Source organism: Natator depressus, chromosome 4 (assembly GCF_965152275.1).
Source record: "Natator depressus isolate rNatDep1 chromosome 4, rNatDep2.hap1, whole genome shotgun sequence".
Classification (NCBI taxonomy): Eukaryota; Metazoa; Chordata; order Testudines; family Cheloniidae; genus Natator; species Natator depressus.
This window is the reverse complement of record NC_134237.1, coordinates 134,675,109-134,691,022: the sequence shown is the minus strand read 5'-3', so window position 1 is coordinate 134,691,022 and position 15,914 is coordinate 134,675,109.

Below are 15,914 nucleotides of genomic sequence, written 5' to 3'. Positions count from 1 at the left end.
CACTTCTCTGTGTTACTCTTGCTTAAATCTATCTTGTTTATTAATAAATGTATTCTTACCTTTACTATAAACCATCTCAGTGCTGTTATATTGAAGAAAAGGGTGAGGCCTTAGCTAAGCTAACAGACGCGGGATGGGGAGGCGGGTGCACGGTCTCTTTGGAGGCAGTGAACTTAATCATTTCTGTGAGTGTCCAGCGAGAGGGATTGGATGCTGCAGAGAGATGTCTCTGGGGCACTGACATTCACTGATGGTTACCTGCAAGGCACAGTTCAGACTGGCAGAGTCTCGAGGAGTTTGATGGTGAAGCAGACAGACGGGTGTGGAAGGGAGCTGCAAAGTTCTCCCTAGCTGAGGCATAGAGGTAAAACAGTGGCTTATGGTTCTGGGTGCCCTGAGGAGAGTGTTTGGCTGCGTGTGTGTGTTCCCTCTGTGTGCCACTCCCGCCCTGCACAGACAGCTGGCATGGCAGACCTCGAGCAGACCATCCAATGACCACAAGATCCATTAAAGGATGAGGGCACCTAGCCAGGTTTATTGTTGATGAAGCATGGTAGTAGGTATCCAGCAGACTCTACTGGACCACTAATACGTGTATGCCTGTAACAATGGACCAACTCAGTGAATGGCGGGACTTTCCCTTCCTCCCTAGGCCAGACAAAGATACTCCCTCTGAGATGCATCTTTATACCCTGATACAAACAAGTTATTACTGCCTGCAGTGGGGTGGCTGACCCACTCCATGACAAAAAGGGCTGGAACAGGCCAGAGAGGCTGTGCAGACCAGCAGCCAAACAGCAAGGGCCTGTGGGGAGCTAATCAGGGCCAGACTGAGCCCTATATAAAGGCTGAAGCAGAGAGGAGAGGGCAGTCTGTCCCTGACTAGCAAGGGAGGAGGACTGGATCCTGAGGGTAGCACCTTGGACAGAGCAGTGCTGGGCAGGCTTGGGGGAGCGGAGGAGAGCTCCGGCCTGTTACCTGCCAGGCTGTGCCCCTGTTAAAAAGGGTTGAGAAGGTGCAAGGGCCAAAGGGGAAGTGGCCCGGGGAAGATAGATAGACAAGGGGAGAGAGGGAGGGCAGAAAGAGGCTGCCACTAGAGGTCCCTGGGTTGGGACCCAGAGTAGCAGGTAGGCCTGGGTCCCATTCAGTGTTATGACTAACATCTGTCTGCCCTGAGTAGTGAGGTGCCCTCTTGTCTGTGCGTCTCCATTATCCCTAGAAGGGTCCAGAACTAAGGGGCTCTCAGGAGTACACAAACTTTGTCACTCCTGAGTTTCATGATGACCTTTGCTGTCAAGCAGCCATCCCCCCCAGAGGATGGAGAGGACACAGCCAGCATGGCTCAGCAGGCCCTGGAAATCCAGGCTTCCTGTGGTATCTCGCTGTGAGACATGCTACTCCTGCATGTGAAGTAGAAGGTTGTAATTAGAGCTGGGCTAATAATTGATTTTTCAGTTCAGTGGTGGGTTTGAAAAAGAAAAAGAAAAAGAAAAAAAACAACACAGTTTGGGTCAAACCAAATCGGACAATTTTTGGTGAATCAAAAAAATCCATTGGAGGTCTGGGCCAAGGTGGGGATTTGAACTGGGTTTCCCACCTCTCAGGTGCACTAACCCCTGGGCTAAAGGTTATTTTGGGAGTGTCAGAAAAACAGCACCATCACCACCACTACTTCCTTCACCTCCTCTGCTTCTGGCTGTTTTGTAAATGGCCGAAATCATTTGGGTCAGATTTGTGACTAATTGTGTCGACTAAACGGTTTCTTGGAAAAATGTTGCTATAGCTGTAATCGAATTCCAGGGCACGTTAGTTCATTCCAGTCTACTCCCCACCTTTATTATTTTGCAGTCCCATTGCAGCTGTCTTGCAAATGTCCCATGGACCATAATGGCTCCCAGGGCACCACGGTGGGGTTCCTCTTGGCACTTGGATCTCCTTGGCTCAGCAGGACAGAATCGGGTTAGAGACAAAGCATCCTTAGCAGTAACGGCGGTTTGGAGAGCGGGTAGGAAGAAAACACTCAGCTCAGACTTGTTCCTCACTCAGTCACTGATCTGTTTCATGAGGAGAAGCATAACAGGTGCTTGAGGCTGCAGCTGAGGAGTAGATACAGGCAGGTGGCTATGGACTGAAGGAGGCAGACTGCAGGAGAAGGGAGATGAGGTCTGGAAGGTGTCGGGGCAGATGGCCCTCCTCAGCAGTGGCTAATCTGCTCCTAGGCCTGCTGGTGCCAGCACTGGAGCTGGTGGCTGAGGAGAGGGAATGTGAGAAGCAGGGTCCGGATGGCAGGCAGTGACAGCTGGAGTGTGGGCAGTGTGACTGCCAGGCTCGCTGAGTGAGGGACCTGTGTCAGCACTGCGGGGACCTGTTTCAGGTGAGCTGGAGAGTAGAGTGTGCGTGGGGGGCAGAGTGTGTGTGGGGGGCAGAGGGACCTGCCGGCTTAAGTAGGAGAGCTGTAAGTGCGTGCATGTGAGAGGGACTGGGCTTGTTCAGTCAAGTACGATTCTGGGTGGGGAGCAGTGGGGGAGCACAGGGGTGGAACAGGACTCCTCTGGGCAGTGCCAGCCCTCATAACAGTGGAGTGGGAGACCCAGTTCCTCTGAACAACACCAGCTTTTGCAGGGAGTTGGGGAACCAGTTCTTCTCTGCTCAGAATAATGGGCAAAGGACCTGACTCTGGAGAGCATCAAGACTTGCAGAGGGCTCCGGGACTCTGCTTTGGAGGATCTTTACCAATGAGTTCAAGTGGCATGGACTGAATGGTGTTCCTTCACCTCCTCCCCGAAAGGGTATCACCCATGGAACTCCTCCCCTTTGCAAAGCCTCTGCTGCTGGCTAGCGCCATGGGCGGTCTTGCCCTTTCTCCCCTGGGCTGTTTGCACAGAGCCAGTGTTAGCACACTGGAGACATTTTTGCTTTTTTACATTTTCTGGATACGGATTGTCAAGACAGCCCTGTGGGGTTCCATGCTCGTTGCTTCTCAGTGACCACATCAAATGGGCTCAGCCTGCAAGAAAAAGAAGGTTTCTGCTGCCAACCGCTAACCCTGCAAATGCAACACGGGCTCACAGCTGAGCTGGCTTATTTCCTCTTTGGGCATCAGCAAGTGGTAAAGATTCTGCAGGCCAAGTTTTCAGCCCAGTGGCACTGGTGCACTCCCATTGCTTTGTATGGGGGGTTGCCCAAATGGATCTGAAGAGAGAAGACAGAGAAGAAATGCCAGTTCCCCGTCCCCAGGGCTTTGTCTAGATTTAAAAGGTTTGCCGGTACAGCTATACCAGCAAAATTTCCTGTGTCAATGCAGCTGGTCACGGATCCACAGGATCCGCTTTTATACAGTCCCTTGGAGGAACCCCTGCAGTGTGCCAGGCCTCGCAAGGGGTCCCACTGTTCCTTAAGGGGAGGCCATGCAGCCTCAGTGCTTATGACGCTGGACTCCAGCACTCCTATTTCACACTGGGAGCTCTGCCCAGCGGCTCCAGCTGAGACAGACTCCTGGTCAAAGACTTTTTGCGGTTCAAGGACCAGTGCACCTCGGCATATTTGCAGTGGCACCAGGTTACCTTTTCAAAACAGAGCCAAATTTATTAGGCAGCTGGAGCACAGCTTCAGGAAGTCCTTACGGTAGCGAGGAGAAGCAACGGTTAAGACATGGTCCACACTGACCAAGCCAGCCCAATCATCCAGTCACACTGCTGTGGAATCTATTTCTGCTCTCTTGCCCTTTGTCGGTCCCAGGTGAGAGCCCCGTGTCTCTCCGAAGGCCAGCCTCCTGTTATCTCTTGGTCCTCTGTCCTCCTCCTCCTGCAAAGTTCACATGTCCTGTCTGCTTGAATTTCCCACTGGTAGGTGCCAGTTGTTCATTCCTTGGGGTTCCCACTGTCTTTCCGGATCCTGCATTGATATGGGGTCAGTTTCAGCCAGTCCTTCATGATCCTTTCATACCTCCCCAAAGAGTTATGTGACCCCACACCTCATATCTCCTGTTGTGCCCAAAGCTTTAGCACTTTTGCACCGATTGGGTAGCAATCCCTACTCAAGTAACCCCTGCCATGCATCTTATTCATAAAATTACGGCAGATTCCCACTTTGTCAGACAGTTTATATCAGCAAAAGAGTCCTTTGGCTGGGATAGCTTGTATGGGTTTCCAGAACAAAATAAGCTGTATTGGAAAAAAACACCTCAGTGTAACTTCATCAACACAAGGGCTTTCGTGGGCACAGCTATGCTGCGGGGGTGGGGAAATCACATCCCTAACTGACCTAGCTATGCCGGAAAAAACTTAAATATAGTCTAGGCCTTAGCTACACTGCAGGGCTAACAGGAGTAAAAAAACCTCTAACAACGTAGTTTTGTCACAAAAGTCAGCAGTTCTGACTTTACGTACACCTGTGTGGGTGTGTCGGGGAGGGGGGGTGGATATGTTGAGGTGGGACTGGTTTTTTGCATATTCTTTTTTCAAAGTTCTCAGGACTGAAATGGTCCCTAGGACTCATGATGGCTCTGTGCACAGGGGTGGGTTTGACCCTCCGAGCACAGAACTCCCAACAGGAGGGCTTGCAGAGTCGGTCCCCAGGTACCGAAAGTCTGGTTATAGCTGCAGTGTTATCAAGTCTCGTGATTTTTTTTTTTCCCCTCCATGTTGGGACTTCAGCTGGGGCTGAAGCCAGCTTGACTGTGATGCGGGAAGCTCCATTCCTCTCAGGAATTTCTGTGCTGTCCAGAAGAATGCCTCCTTCGATTGGCTGCCTGACCCACTTGCCTGCCTCCTGGGGAAGAGACGCCAATTAAAGCTGCTGCAGGAATCAAGCCAAGGTCTCTCCACCCTCTCTCCCCCCCCTCCACCCTCGGGACCTGACACTGTTCTCATAGCAGGAAGGAGGGAGCCGAAAGAGCCCCTCCACCCCCCAAGCAGCTCAGAGCAACTCCACTCCCTCCTCCCTTCCCGTGAGCAACAGGATGGCTCCTCTGCTACTTCCTTCCCCCCTACAGTACCTTGCCTGGAAAGGGGAGGAGAGGAGGGTGAAGAGCCACAGGATCTCCCCCCTCCCCCAGCCTGGAAGAGGCAGAGGGGACCCTACAGAAGCCCTCTAGGCTTGGGAGAGGGAGGTGAACAACTGGAGGTGAGGCTAGGTGTGGAAGGGGGCCTGAACTGATGTGTGGGCAGAATTGCCATGGAGGCTGGATGGGCCCCGGGGGCAGAACTGGTGCATGCACCAGGAGCAGAGGATTAATTTAGAGATTAATGGGATAGCATTAGTTGCTGGGCAGATGTGGCAGGGTGAGAACCTCTGTAAGGGGATCCAAACTGACCTTACCCACTAAAGCCGGGAGAGTTGGCAACACTAATTGTCTCACGTGCCCTAGGGACGGGGGAGGGGTGTTCAGCAATCAAAAGACCAAAGAAACACAATATAAGCTTCATTAAAAAGCTCTTATGATTTTTGGAGGTTCTGACTCATGGTTTCTGAACCTTTGAGGTTGCCAGTACTATATCTGGGGGCTGATAGGAGGTTTAATTTTACTATCATGTGGAAGTGTGATGTTAATCTACGTGCTCTGTTTATACTGACTGGATCTTTTGGGTATGTAGCAAACAGGCCTGGAAACGGCAAGCTCAGGACAAAATGCACTTGGCTCATTGTACGTAAGAAACATTCTGCTGCAGTTTCTACAAGTAACAGGGGGCAGCTGCCTCCCATGTGCTTCCTCATGGCCAGGGATGGCTCTGTTTTGAAAGCAATCCTCAGGGTCCCAAAATAAAGTCCATCACAGCAACATACTCAACAGTGATGTCTTCTATCACACCTGGAGCTCTTCTGTCCCTGGCTGCTACCACTCCCAGTTCTTTCTAGCTGGAGCTCAGTCTTCTGGTTTCCAGGCACCAACCATTCTCCCAGTCAGGGTTTCCTGAAGCCTCTTGCTCCTTCTCTTTGTCACAGATTCCTCTACCTTGTTCCTGTTCCCCTCTGGCTCTTTATTAGGAATATCTGTCCTCTATCCTATCAAGGCTGCTAATAAGGCACAGCTGGGCTGGTGCAGTTCCCTCTTAAAGGGCCCAGGCTGCCCTGTGACAAAGACATAGTATGGCCCTGATCCTGCAATGGCAGGGAAGACGTTTGCCTGCAGGGAGCCTCCCCAGATCCAGGCAGATGTAGTGGGTCCTTCTGCATGGGGCTTACTGCAGGATCAGCTCTTAAACGAGCACATTAATCTCCTTGCAAGAGGAGTTTAATTTCAATTTTAGAGCTACATTTCTGAATGTTAGTATAAGCTTTATATCCCTGTTACCTTGATGCTTGTATTTCAGGATCATTTGTCCGGTGTTCGTGAAAGTTGCTCCATGCTGAAGCTTTGCAAATAAGGTCTTAGCCAAAGAGCATTTTTTCCCATCCGTCTATGTACTTTTTTAATTGGAACTTCGTTTCCTGATTACAGAAATCCCAAAGTTTGCTAGTTTCATAGGCTATTTTAATGCTCAAAACTGCCTTTGATTCCCAAGTGGTTTTAGGCAAGCAGTTGCTCTGTTATGGTCTGAGTGCAATGATTTATTTGAAATGTTTCAAGAGGATGTTGAAGTGTGGATGACATTTTGGTGTATGAAGAGCAATCAGTCAGTGGAGGCATGTCAAAGACTTTTCTGGTTCTCTAAATGTGTTTATACAACAGACCGTAGCAGCTTCAAAGAATCTGCTCTGGTTCGTATGTTAAAAGGTTAACTAGACTGTGAAAAACAGACAGTTGGGACTCTGTTTTTCCAATCATAGGCTATAGTTGAGCTCTTTGTTGCCCAAGTTGAAGCTCTGAGCGGCTCTCTTGCAGGGCTTTGAGAAAGGCCCTTATAATGTGCATCCTCTCAGTGACGGTCATGGGATATTCAGTGGGTTAGAAGATTGCTAACATGTTCTTGAATGGTGAGGTTTTGGGTGGCTTCAGAGCTAGTAAATCAGACTGCTGTGAGGCAGTAAACGGCTTGATTTTCTGAAGCCAACTGAATGCTTCTGGACCGCCTCAACACAGCAAAGAGAAATGAACAGTTCTTTGTTCTTCAAAGAGTGGGAGCTGCCTAGCTGCCTTGGGCCTTAGAAAAACTCCCCTTAAAACAGCCAGAGTATATTCAAACTACACTAGCACCAGGGAGGTATTTGGTTTTGGGTTTTTTTCCCCCCGTTTTACACTTTGTTTTTAATAGAAGAATTTACCAAATCATCTTTTGCGGACCCCAGTCAGGGTAGAAATGTAAAAATGATTCGAAAATGAAAGATTATTTTGTGTCCATGGGATATTTACCAAATAATAGTTCAACAAATCTATTAATCTAAAAAAAACCTCATTAAAGTGTATTTAATCACTAATTTAACCTTCCAGAGTCTGTAAAATGCCCATAAATACACCAGACAATTGGTTTAGATTTCACCAAAGATGACGTTGTAGGTCCCAAATAGCAACAGAACTATTACTGGAGTTTGTGCCGTCTGTTTTATTTAATATATGTTTTTATTTCTGAGGCTATGTCTACACTACAGCTATTCCAGCGGCAAAGCTACTGTCAGTGGAGCTGGAGTGGGACCAAAGGATGCTCATGCTACTTGGGGCGGCAGGATAAGTGTCATATATGGTGGTGTAGCAGGAAGGGATGCTGTTTCCTGTGCGATTTCTGCCTTTAAATCAGGTGGTTTTGGTAGCCAGCTCTAGCAATTGTAGTGCCTTGCAGATATTTGCATTCATTAAAGATGTTTCAGTTACACTCTACTCCCAACTCTACCACTATTCTCTGCTGAATCCTTTCCTTCTCTTTGGTATGCTGGCACATAGCACTTCCCTCTCTTTCTAGAGCCTCCTTGCAGTCCCTGCGGCTTGTTTTTGTTCTTTCACTGACTAGAACCCCGAGGGACAGCAGTTGAAGCCCCCAGGGGCTGCAGATTGTATTAGTACAGTCATGTCCCACTGGCCAGAAGCCCTGATGGGTCATGTCAGCAATACCAGCTCAGCTTGAACCCTGAACACACAGAAGACAACCCTTGAAGGGTGAAATCTCAGCCCCATTGAAGTCAATGGCAAAACTCCCATTGATTTTAATGGGGGTGTCATAAATAGAAAGGGAAGGGTAAACCCCTTTAAAATCCCTCCTGGCCAGAGGAAATCTCCTCTCACCTGTAAAGGGTTAAGAAGCTAAAGGTAACCTCGCTGGCACCTGACCAAAATGACCAATGAGGAGACAAGATACTTTCAAAAGCTGGGAGGAGGGAGAGAAACAAAGGGTTTGTGTGTCTGTCTACATTTTGTCTTTGCCGGGGATAGACCAGGAATGAAGCCTTAGAACTTTTAGTAAGTAATCTAGCTAGGTATGTGTTAGATTATGATTTCTTTAAATGGCTGAGAAAAGAATTGTGCTGAATAGAATAACTATTTCTGTCTGTGTATCTTTTTTGTAACTTAAGGTTTTTGCCTAGAGGGGTTCTCTATGTTTTGAATCTAATTACCCTGTAAGGTATTTACCATCCTGATTTTACAGGGGGGATTTCTTATTTCTAATTCTATTTTTATTAAAAGTCTTCTTGTAAGAAAACTGAATGCTTTTTTCATTGTTCTCAGATCCAGGGGTTTGGGTCTGTGGTCACCTATGCAAATTGGTGAGGCTTTTTATCCAACATTTCCCAGGAAAGGGAGGGTGCAAGTGTTGGGAGGATTGTTCATTGTTCTTAAGATCCAAGGGTCTGGGTCTGTAGTCACCTAGGCAAATTGGTGAGGCTTTTTACCAAACCTTGTCTAGGAAGTAGGGTGCAAGGTTTTTGGGAAGTATTTTGGGGGGAAAGACGTGTCCAAACAGCTCTTCCCCAGTAACCAGTATTTGTTTGGTGGTGGTAGCGGCCAATCCAAGGACAAAAGGGTGGAATATTTTGTACCTTGGGGAAGTTTTGACCTAAGCTGGTAAAGATAAGCTTAGGAGGTTTTTCATGCAGGTCCCCACATCTGTACCCTAGAGTTCAGAGTGGGGGAGGAACCTTGACAGGGGGCCAGGATTTCACCCTCAGCATGTATTGTATCTGTAACTTGTCTGTTACGTTGCTGACACCGTGGAGTTATTTTATATTTTTCTGCAAAATGCTTTTCCTGATAGGTTCCGGTTATGCAATCCCTGCACCAGCTAATCGGTCATTTTGGACTTGTGAGGAATACTTCAGTAAAGCTTCCCAGAGCAGCCTATGAAACCCGCAATCAATGGCAATGTAGCGTGGGTTATTGGAAGCTCCATGGTCAATCATTCTGATTCCTGTATAGCTTTGGTCTGAGTGAAACCAAATATTACATCTTGTGATGAGGTGTCCACCCCACACAAGCCTGGAAGGGGTTAAGACAGCTAGACAGGCTAATCACTCCCCAGGCTGTAGCAGGGAACCGGGAATTGGTTGAAAGCAGGCTCAGCTGGGCAGGAACAGGCAGGCCTATTAAGCCAGGAAGCTGGCAACAGAGAGGGGTTACTGGGAAAGGCTGCAGGAAGTGTAGGAAGCAGTCCAGAGAAGGTGCAGTGAGAGATGAGTGGGTAGAGCCCAGAACTGCTGAGCTGAGGGGCCCTGGATTGGAACCTGGAGTAGTGGGTGAGTCCGGGTTCCCCTACAGGCCACTGGGGAAGTGGCACCATCAGGACAGTGCTGGAGAAGGCTGTCTGAAACGGTTTGCATGGAAGGACTTTGGGTAACCCCTGGAAAGGGAAACCACGTAGTGACTGTAGCAGGTGGGGCTCACCGGCGCAGCGCCTCCTGCTGCTCAGTCCGGGAATTAGCTCAGGAGCGCCCGCCTCTGGCCAGTTTCCCCCCTGCCCTTACCTGCCCCTCTGCAGTCCCTTTATCTCCGTCAGTTCAGGCCCCGAGTCCCTCCTGGACCACGGTGCCCCTTACCTTGGGGTGCTGCCCCACGGCAGTGTCCCCACACTCTGGGTCTCCCCTCCCAGGGGAACCCCAACCCCCTATACTCACCTTGCCTCAGTGGCTACTGCCAGTCGTAATCTAGCCCCTTCTCTCGGGCAAACTTCAGTCTGAAATGGCCGCTCATCACTGGCAAGGTGGTTGGACCTGCTGCCTTTTCTTGCCCTGGCTGCCTCCCTGCAGCTCTAGTACCTCCTCAGGCCTTTGTCGCAAGGCCTCAGCCTGGGAGGGCCTCAGGCCAGAGCTCCAGAGCTCAGCCTGCCCTTTCCCAGTACTGCTCTATCCGAGGTAGCCCTGTCTCTACCGGGCAGCTAGGTCCTTCTTTCTCCACTGCTGGAGCAAGACTCTCTCTCTCCCCGACTCTCTCAACCTGCCCTTTTATCAGGGCCAGCTGTGCCCTAATTGGATGCACCCACACCTGTGGCTGACCACCCAACCAGCTTCCCTTGTTTGCTTTTAACCCCTTCCAAACCGGAGCGGGGTGACCACCCCACTAGAGTGGCCTAGTCGGGGAGCCAAGTCATGAAGAGATGGTTGCAGTCCCTAGAGCAAGAGGGGTCCGCAGGGCGAGAGGGCACGATACCTGGCTAGAGTTTATCCCCAGGATGGCCAGAAGGAGGCATCACCAGGGGTGAGTGCACTCGTTGACACGCCACTTTTTCCCCCCAGTGTATAAGACCGGCAGAGTGTGACAAAGTTCCGAGCCTGTAATTGTGGGTCCTGCACTTCCTGGTGGACCCAGGGGCCTCAGCAACTCACGAAGGCCCCAGTGTGACCTTCCTTTCACAGTGTAGTGGCCAGAGTCACGGCCTCTTGAGTTACTTTCATCACAGGCCAGTATGGGAGATGGGATGGGGGAACACCCCACAGTCTGTGTTGCTCCGTAGAGCTCAGTAGGCACAGTTCGGCCTCCTGAATGGACCGAGTCCTGCGTCCCCTCTCAAGGGGATCTCTGGGGGAGGAGGGACGGGAGAACCCGGGCCCGCCTTCTACTCCGGGTTCCAGTCCAGGGACCCTAATGGCACCAGCTTTTGGTGGCTTTCCCTCCACCGCTAAATGCTGCTTTGATTCCCTGGGCCACTTCCCCCGTGGTCCCTAGCTTCACCCCTACCTCAGGATACAGCAATGCTTCCTCCTCCAGCTCATTTCACCTGGACTCTCTCGAAGGAACTCGAAAGGAGAGCTTTTAAGCAGTCTGAGTGAGACCTTGATTGGTTCCACCCAGTGATGAGCTGCCAAAAGCTGAAGAACCGGTTCCTTCAGTCGCTGCGGGTCTTCGGCGGCACTGAAGGACCCGCTGCCGAAGTGCCGCCGAAGACCCAGAGTGAGTGAAGGACCCGCCGCCAAAGTGCCGCCAGAGACCTGGAGCGCCGCCAGGTGAGTAAAAATTAAAAAGGATTCTCAGGGGAACCTCCCCAGCTGAGAGTTCAGGCGGATTTTGACCACCCCTTTAACAACCGGTTCTAAACCAGCTTCAAAATTTAACAACCGGTTCACGTGAACCGGTGCGAACTGGCTCCAGCTCACCACTGGTTCCACCTGTCTCCATTGGCCTAACAACCTTAACTGATTAATTGGCGTCAGGTGTCTTGATTGGCCTGGAGTAGCCTTTGTTTGGCTATCCAGGGAACAGCGACCTGCTCATCCTGAGGCTGATATATCTGCTTTCCACCACTCTTCTGGTCTGACTCCATCACAATAGATTGAATACTATTTAGACCCACTCCAGCTGCAGCCCCATCACCACCAAATGGGTCTCCTCAAGCTTTCATCCCAAGTCGAGCTATGCTAGCATGAGTAAAGATTCTTAAACCAGTTGCTCTAGCAGGGATGCATTGGCTTTGCAGGGTGATCTGACCATTAAAAGTAGCCAATCTAAAGCTAAACAGGTTGAATATTAAAAGGGGCATCTAACATTTTGGTTAAAGCACTCCATTGTGCTTTTCTCAGACGATATGTGGATAAATATTTAAATATAGAGGGTACGGTGTGTAAAGCGTAGAAAAATCCTAAATTAAAAGAATATTCAGGTTGCAAAGCCAAGGACCCAAAAATTAGGAAATGCGAGAATTAAGGTTGCTTGTGCAATTGTGACCCACTGATGAGTGTGTATTATAGGGCCCTCTGTGAGCTGGGGTGCCTGGGGCAGCCCTCACTGAAAATGCCAAAGTCAGAGCAGGCTGCAAAAGGGGGAGCAGACACTCCCAAAACTGGTGATTCACACTGAAATTAAACTCACCAACCAGTCACAAACTGTGTTTCTGATCCTTCACACTGGTTATCAAGAAGCAAAAAAGGAAATCACACAGCCACCTTTCTTGCATTCCAGTTCTCTGGCTCCCAATCAGCACCTGGGTCCAGTACAGTAAGAAGTTATTTAAAAACTCTGCTCACATATACAAAATGTTCTTCTGACCCTAAAGGGCCAGCCACAATACCAGGCCAATATTAGTTTGGATCTTACCCAAAATACCATGCTGCCAGCCAATCCTTTACTATCTAAAGCTAAAGATTTATTAGGGAAAAAAGAACAGGACGAGAGTTGCAAAACGATAAAGCACTCAGATACATACAGAGACTTCAAAGACCACATACCAGGTTCTTAGCAGTATTGGTGAGTTTGCTGGCTTGAAAGTTCCTCTGGAACACAGCCACAGCTTGGACGGGTCATTCAGTCCTTTGTTCAGAGCTTCGTTTGTAGAAAAGTTAATGCAATAAGGGGGCTGTGTGATTTTTTTTTTCTTGATAACCAATGTGGGGGATCAGGAGCACAATTTGTAACTGGTTGGTAAGTCTAACTTCAGGTTAACTACCAGTTTTGGGAGTATCTGCTCCCCCTTTTGCAGCCTGCCCGAACCTTGGCATTCTCGGTGAGGGCTGCCCCAGGCACTCCGGGTCACACCCTCATTGTGCTGATCCACAGAGAATATGAGCTTTTATAGCTCCTAATTACTGAGGTTTGGTTTTTTAGCTCAAGCTGTAACAATTCATTCTTTTAAGTCTGGAGGTCCCCAGTTTGATCCCCAGCGGGCTGGCCAGAGGTTGAGGTGACTTACCACAAACTTAATTGGACCCCTCATGGACCAGTCAGGAGGAGCAATTGCAGATAAAGTCCTGCTCGGTTCCAGTTTTGATCATGTTCAATGAGCTTTGTGGTGGGTGGGTCATGCTCAGTGGGCACCAGTAACCTTAATTCTGGTTTTCAGGGGTGTTTTTTGTACCTTTTGAATGCTTGACTTTGCAACTTTCCTAGTTTCTTAACAGTTTTTAAACATATACTGTATGAACATCCTAGGTTTTTACAAAAAAACCTATCCAGAAATGCCATCATGTGGAACCATGTTGACCCCCAATATGAGTTATCAGCAGGGTTAGAACCTTAGATTCATAGCACAGAGCTCAGCCACTTGAGCTAATTAAGAAACTGGTAGCCCTAGTAAGCTGTTATCCTCTGTCAGTGATACTCAGACCTCAGTGGTCCAGGAGAAAAAATTAGCGATCAACATTATGCAAAAGAGCCACGGTAGTGTGAATTCATCAGTACTATAGTAAATGAAACATAGATTCATATTTAAACAGCATAACAGGGAAATATCTGTATATATATATCTATATATCACAGCAAAATGACTGACCGAGAGTTATTATTTTATCACCTGCACCTGGTCAGTAACCTAGTAAAAGCATCCTGATTAGTTAATAACTTCGACTGGTTAATAATTAAATCACACAGTGTTTTAATATCACATGGTGCAAACAGCTGCAGGAGACACGTTAAAGAGCCACCCGTGGCTTGCGAGCCTCAGTCTGGGTATCACAGCTCTGTGTGGACTAGCCACGAGGAGAGGATGAGACACATAACATTTTGCCAGTGGGTTTCACAGCTAACTGCTACACAGTAGAGGAATCCTGAGACTCAGGAAGCCTGAAGCCTACTCCAGGTGCTGGAGAGAAGAGCTCTCTAGTGGTTACAGACCCTTCTGCCCCATGCCTTACCATGTCCCCACCTCATCACTGTCCCCTCTGCTCCTATCTCCCCTTTGTGTGTTCCAGCCTCTCCTCTGTATCTGAGTCAGACTGATTCTCCTTTTCCATACTGCCTGGGTATGAGAAGGGAGCACTGAACACAACAAAGACGGTCTCCCTGCTCTCAGTTCTGGTGCACAGCATGACAGTGGCCTCTGGCATCCAGGTGGAGCAGTTGTCATGTGACCCTGAGCTGGAGCGTGTTCAATGAGCTGATTTGGGGTGGGCATGCTCAGTGTGATTGGCATGGAGCGTGGTGATAAATCTCTAATAAACACTCCCAATTTCCTGTTTCACAATAGCACTGACATAATACCCCAAACAGTGGTTAGAATTTACTCCAGGGCTTTTCATGCAGGATTTTTTTGACACCTAAAAGCACACTTTTTGATTTGATTCTTCATTTTACATAAAGAAAATCAACCCGGGTGTAATAATGAAAACTTGTATCTAAAGTAAAGTGCTTAAGGGCAGATTGTGGTAGGGACGAGGAGGGGGTTCCTTAGCCTCAGTTAATCACCAGGAGTAGAATGTCGAAGACCATCATTACTTTACGTATATCACAACCCCTGATTGGCCCAGGCACACTACTTTAGGCCTAGGTCTAAAGTTTGGGGCACGCTCCCTTCGGGGAGTGTGGAGGAACATCCAGGGTGTGTCTGTGTGACTGGTGTCCTAAGGGGGCCACACTGAGATTGCTTAATCAGGGCAAACTGCAAAGAATGGGGCAGACAATCCCCCCAAATTGGTGGTTATTTCTAATAATTAGATTCACCAAGCCAGCAACAACAACGAGGAGTCCAGTGGCACCTTAAAGACTAACAGATTTATTTGGGCATAAGCTTTCGTGGGTAAAAACCCCACTTCTTCAGATGCAAGCCAGCAACAAAACAGCTTCTACAATACCTTACTGGTTACCCAGAAGCCAAAAAACACAGTTCCCTTAAAGCAACCCAGCCTTGGGCTCCCACCCAGCCAGCCAAGTCAAATATGATGAGAATTACTGAAACTCTTGTTCACCATATAAAAAATTCTACCAATCCCAAAGGATCAGATACAGTGTCCACCAGGTCAATGAATATTTCAGATCTTACCCAAATACACGCTTACAGCCAATTCTTATTAACTAAACTAAGATTCCTTTTTTATACGGAGGTTGTTCCTGTAATGGAAATTGTATATTTAACGATCTTTGGAAGGCTGATACTCCCCATGCTTCTCCCCTCCGGTATAAGCCATCGGACTTAAAAAGGCTTGTGTCTGAAATTCCAGATCTCCTAACCCCTTTATAATATGAAACCTCTATAAGCAGGTGAATCAGGGTTGGGGTGAGGGAGAAATCTACTTTTAGACCTTTAGGCCTAGATTGTGACTCTGACTACATGCCTGCACAGAGGAGTGAATGCCCATTATGCCCATGTGGCCTCCTGTGATGGGGTGTACTTGTCCTGCACTGGACAGGGAAGGGTTAACCCTGCACTTTGGGCTGAGGAAGCCCTGCCCCCTCACCCCTGCTGGGCATGCGCCAAGTGGAGCACCGGTATAAAAGGGAGCAGCTCAGTCAGGGCTGACTGCTGAGAAGGGAGGATGGATGGATGGATGGATAGGTAGATAGATGGATGGATGGATGGCTGGATAGATAGATAGATAGATAGATACCTGCCTGCCTGCCTGCCTGCCTGCCTGTTGCCGTCTCCAGTCTGGGAGCTGCTGGAGCCCCAGATTGCGAAAGCCAAACCTGCTGAGACCCAGGCTGATACCTAGCTACCTGCGGACACCCGAGGGAGAGCGGAGCTGCAGTGAGCTGTACGGACCGAGGAACCTGGAGACCCCGGAGATGCCCGGACCGTTGCATCGAGAGACGGGGTAGGAAGTCGTCCAGGGGAACTATACATTGCTCTGGTCGTGGAACCAAGTGATAAAACAATGTGTTTCAGTAGGATCTCTTTTGATTCAGTGAC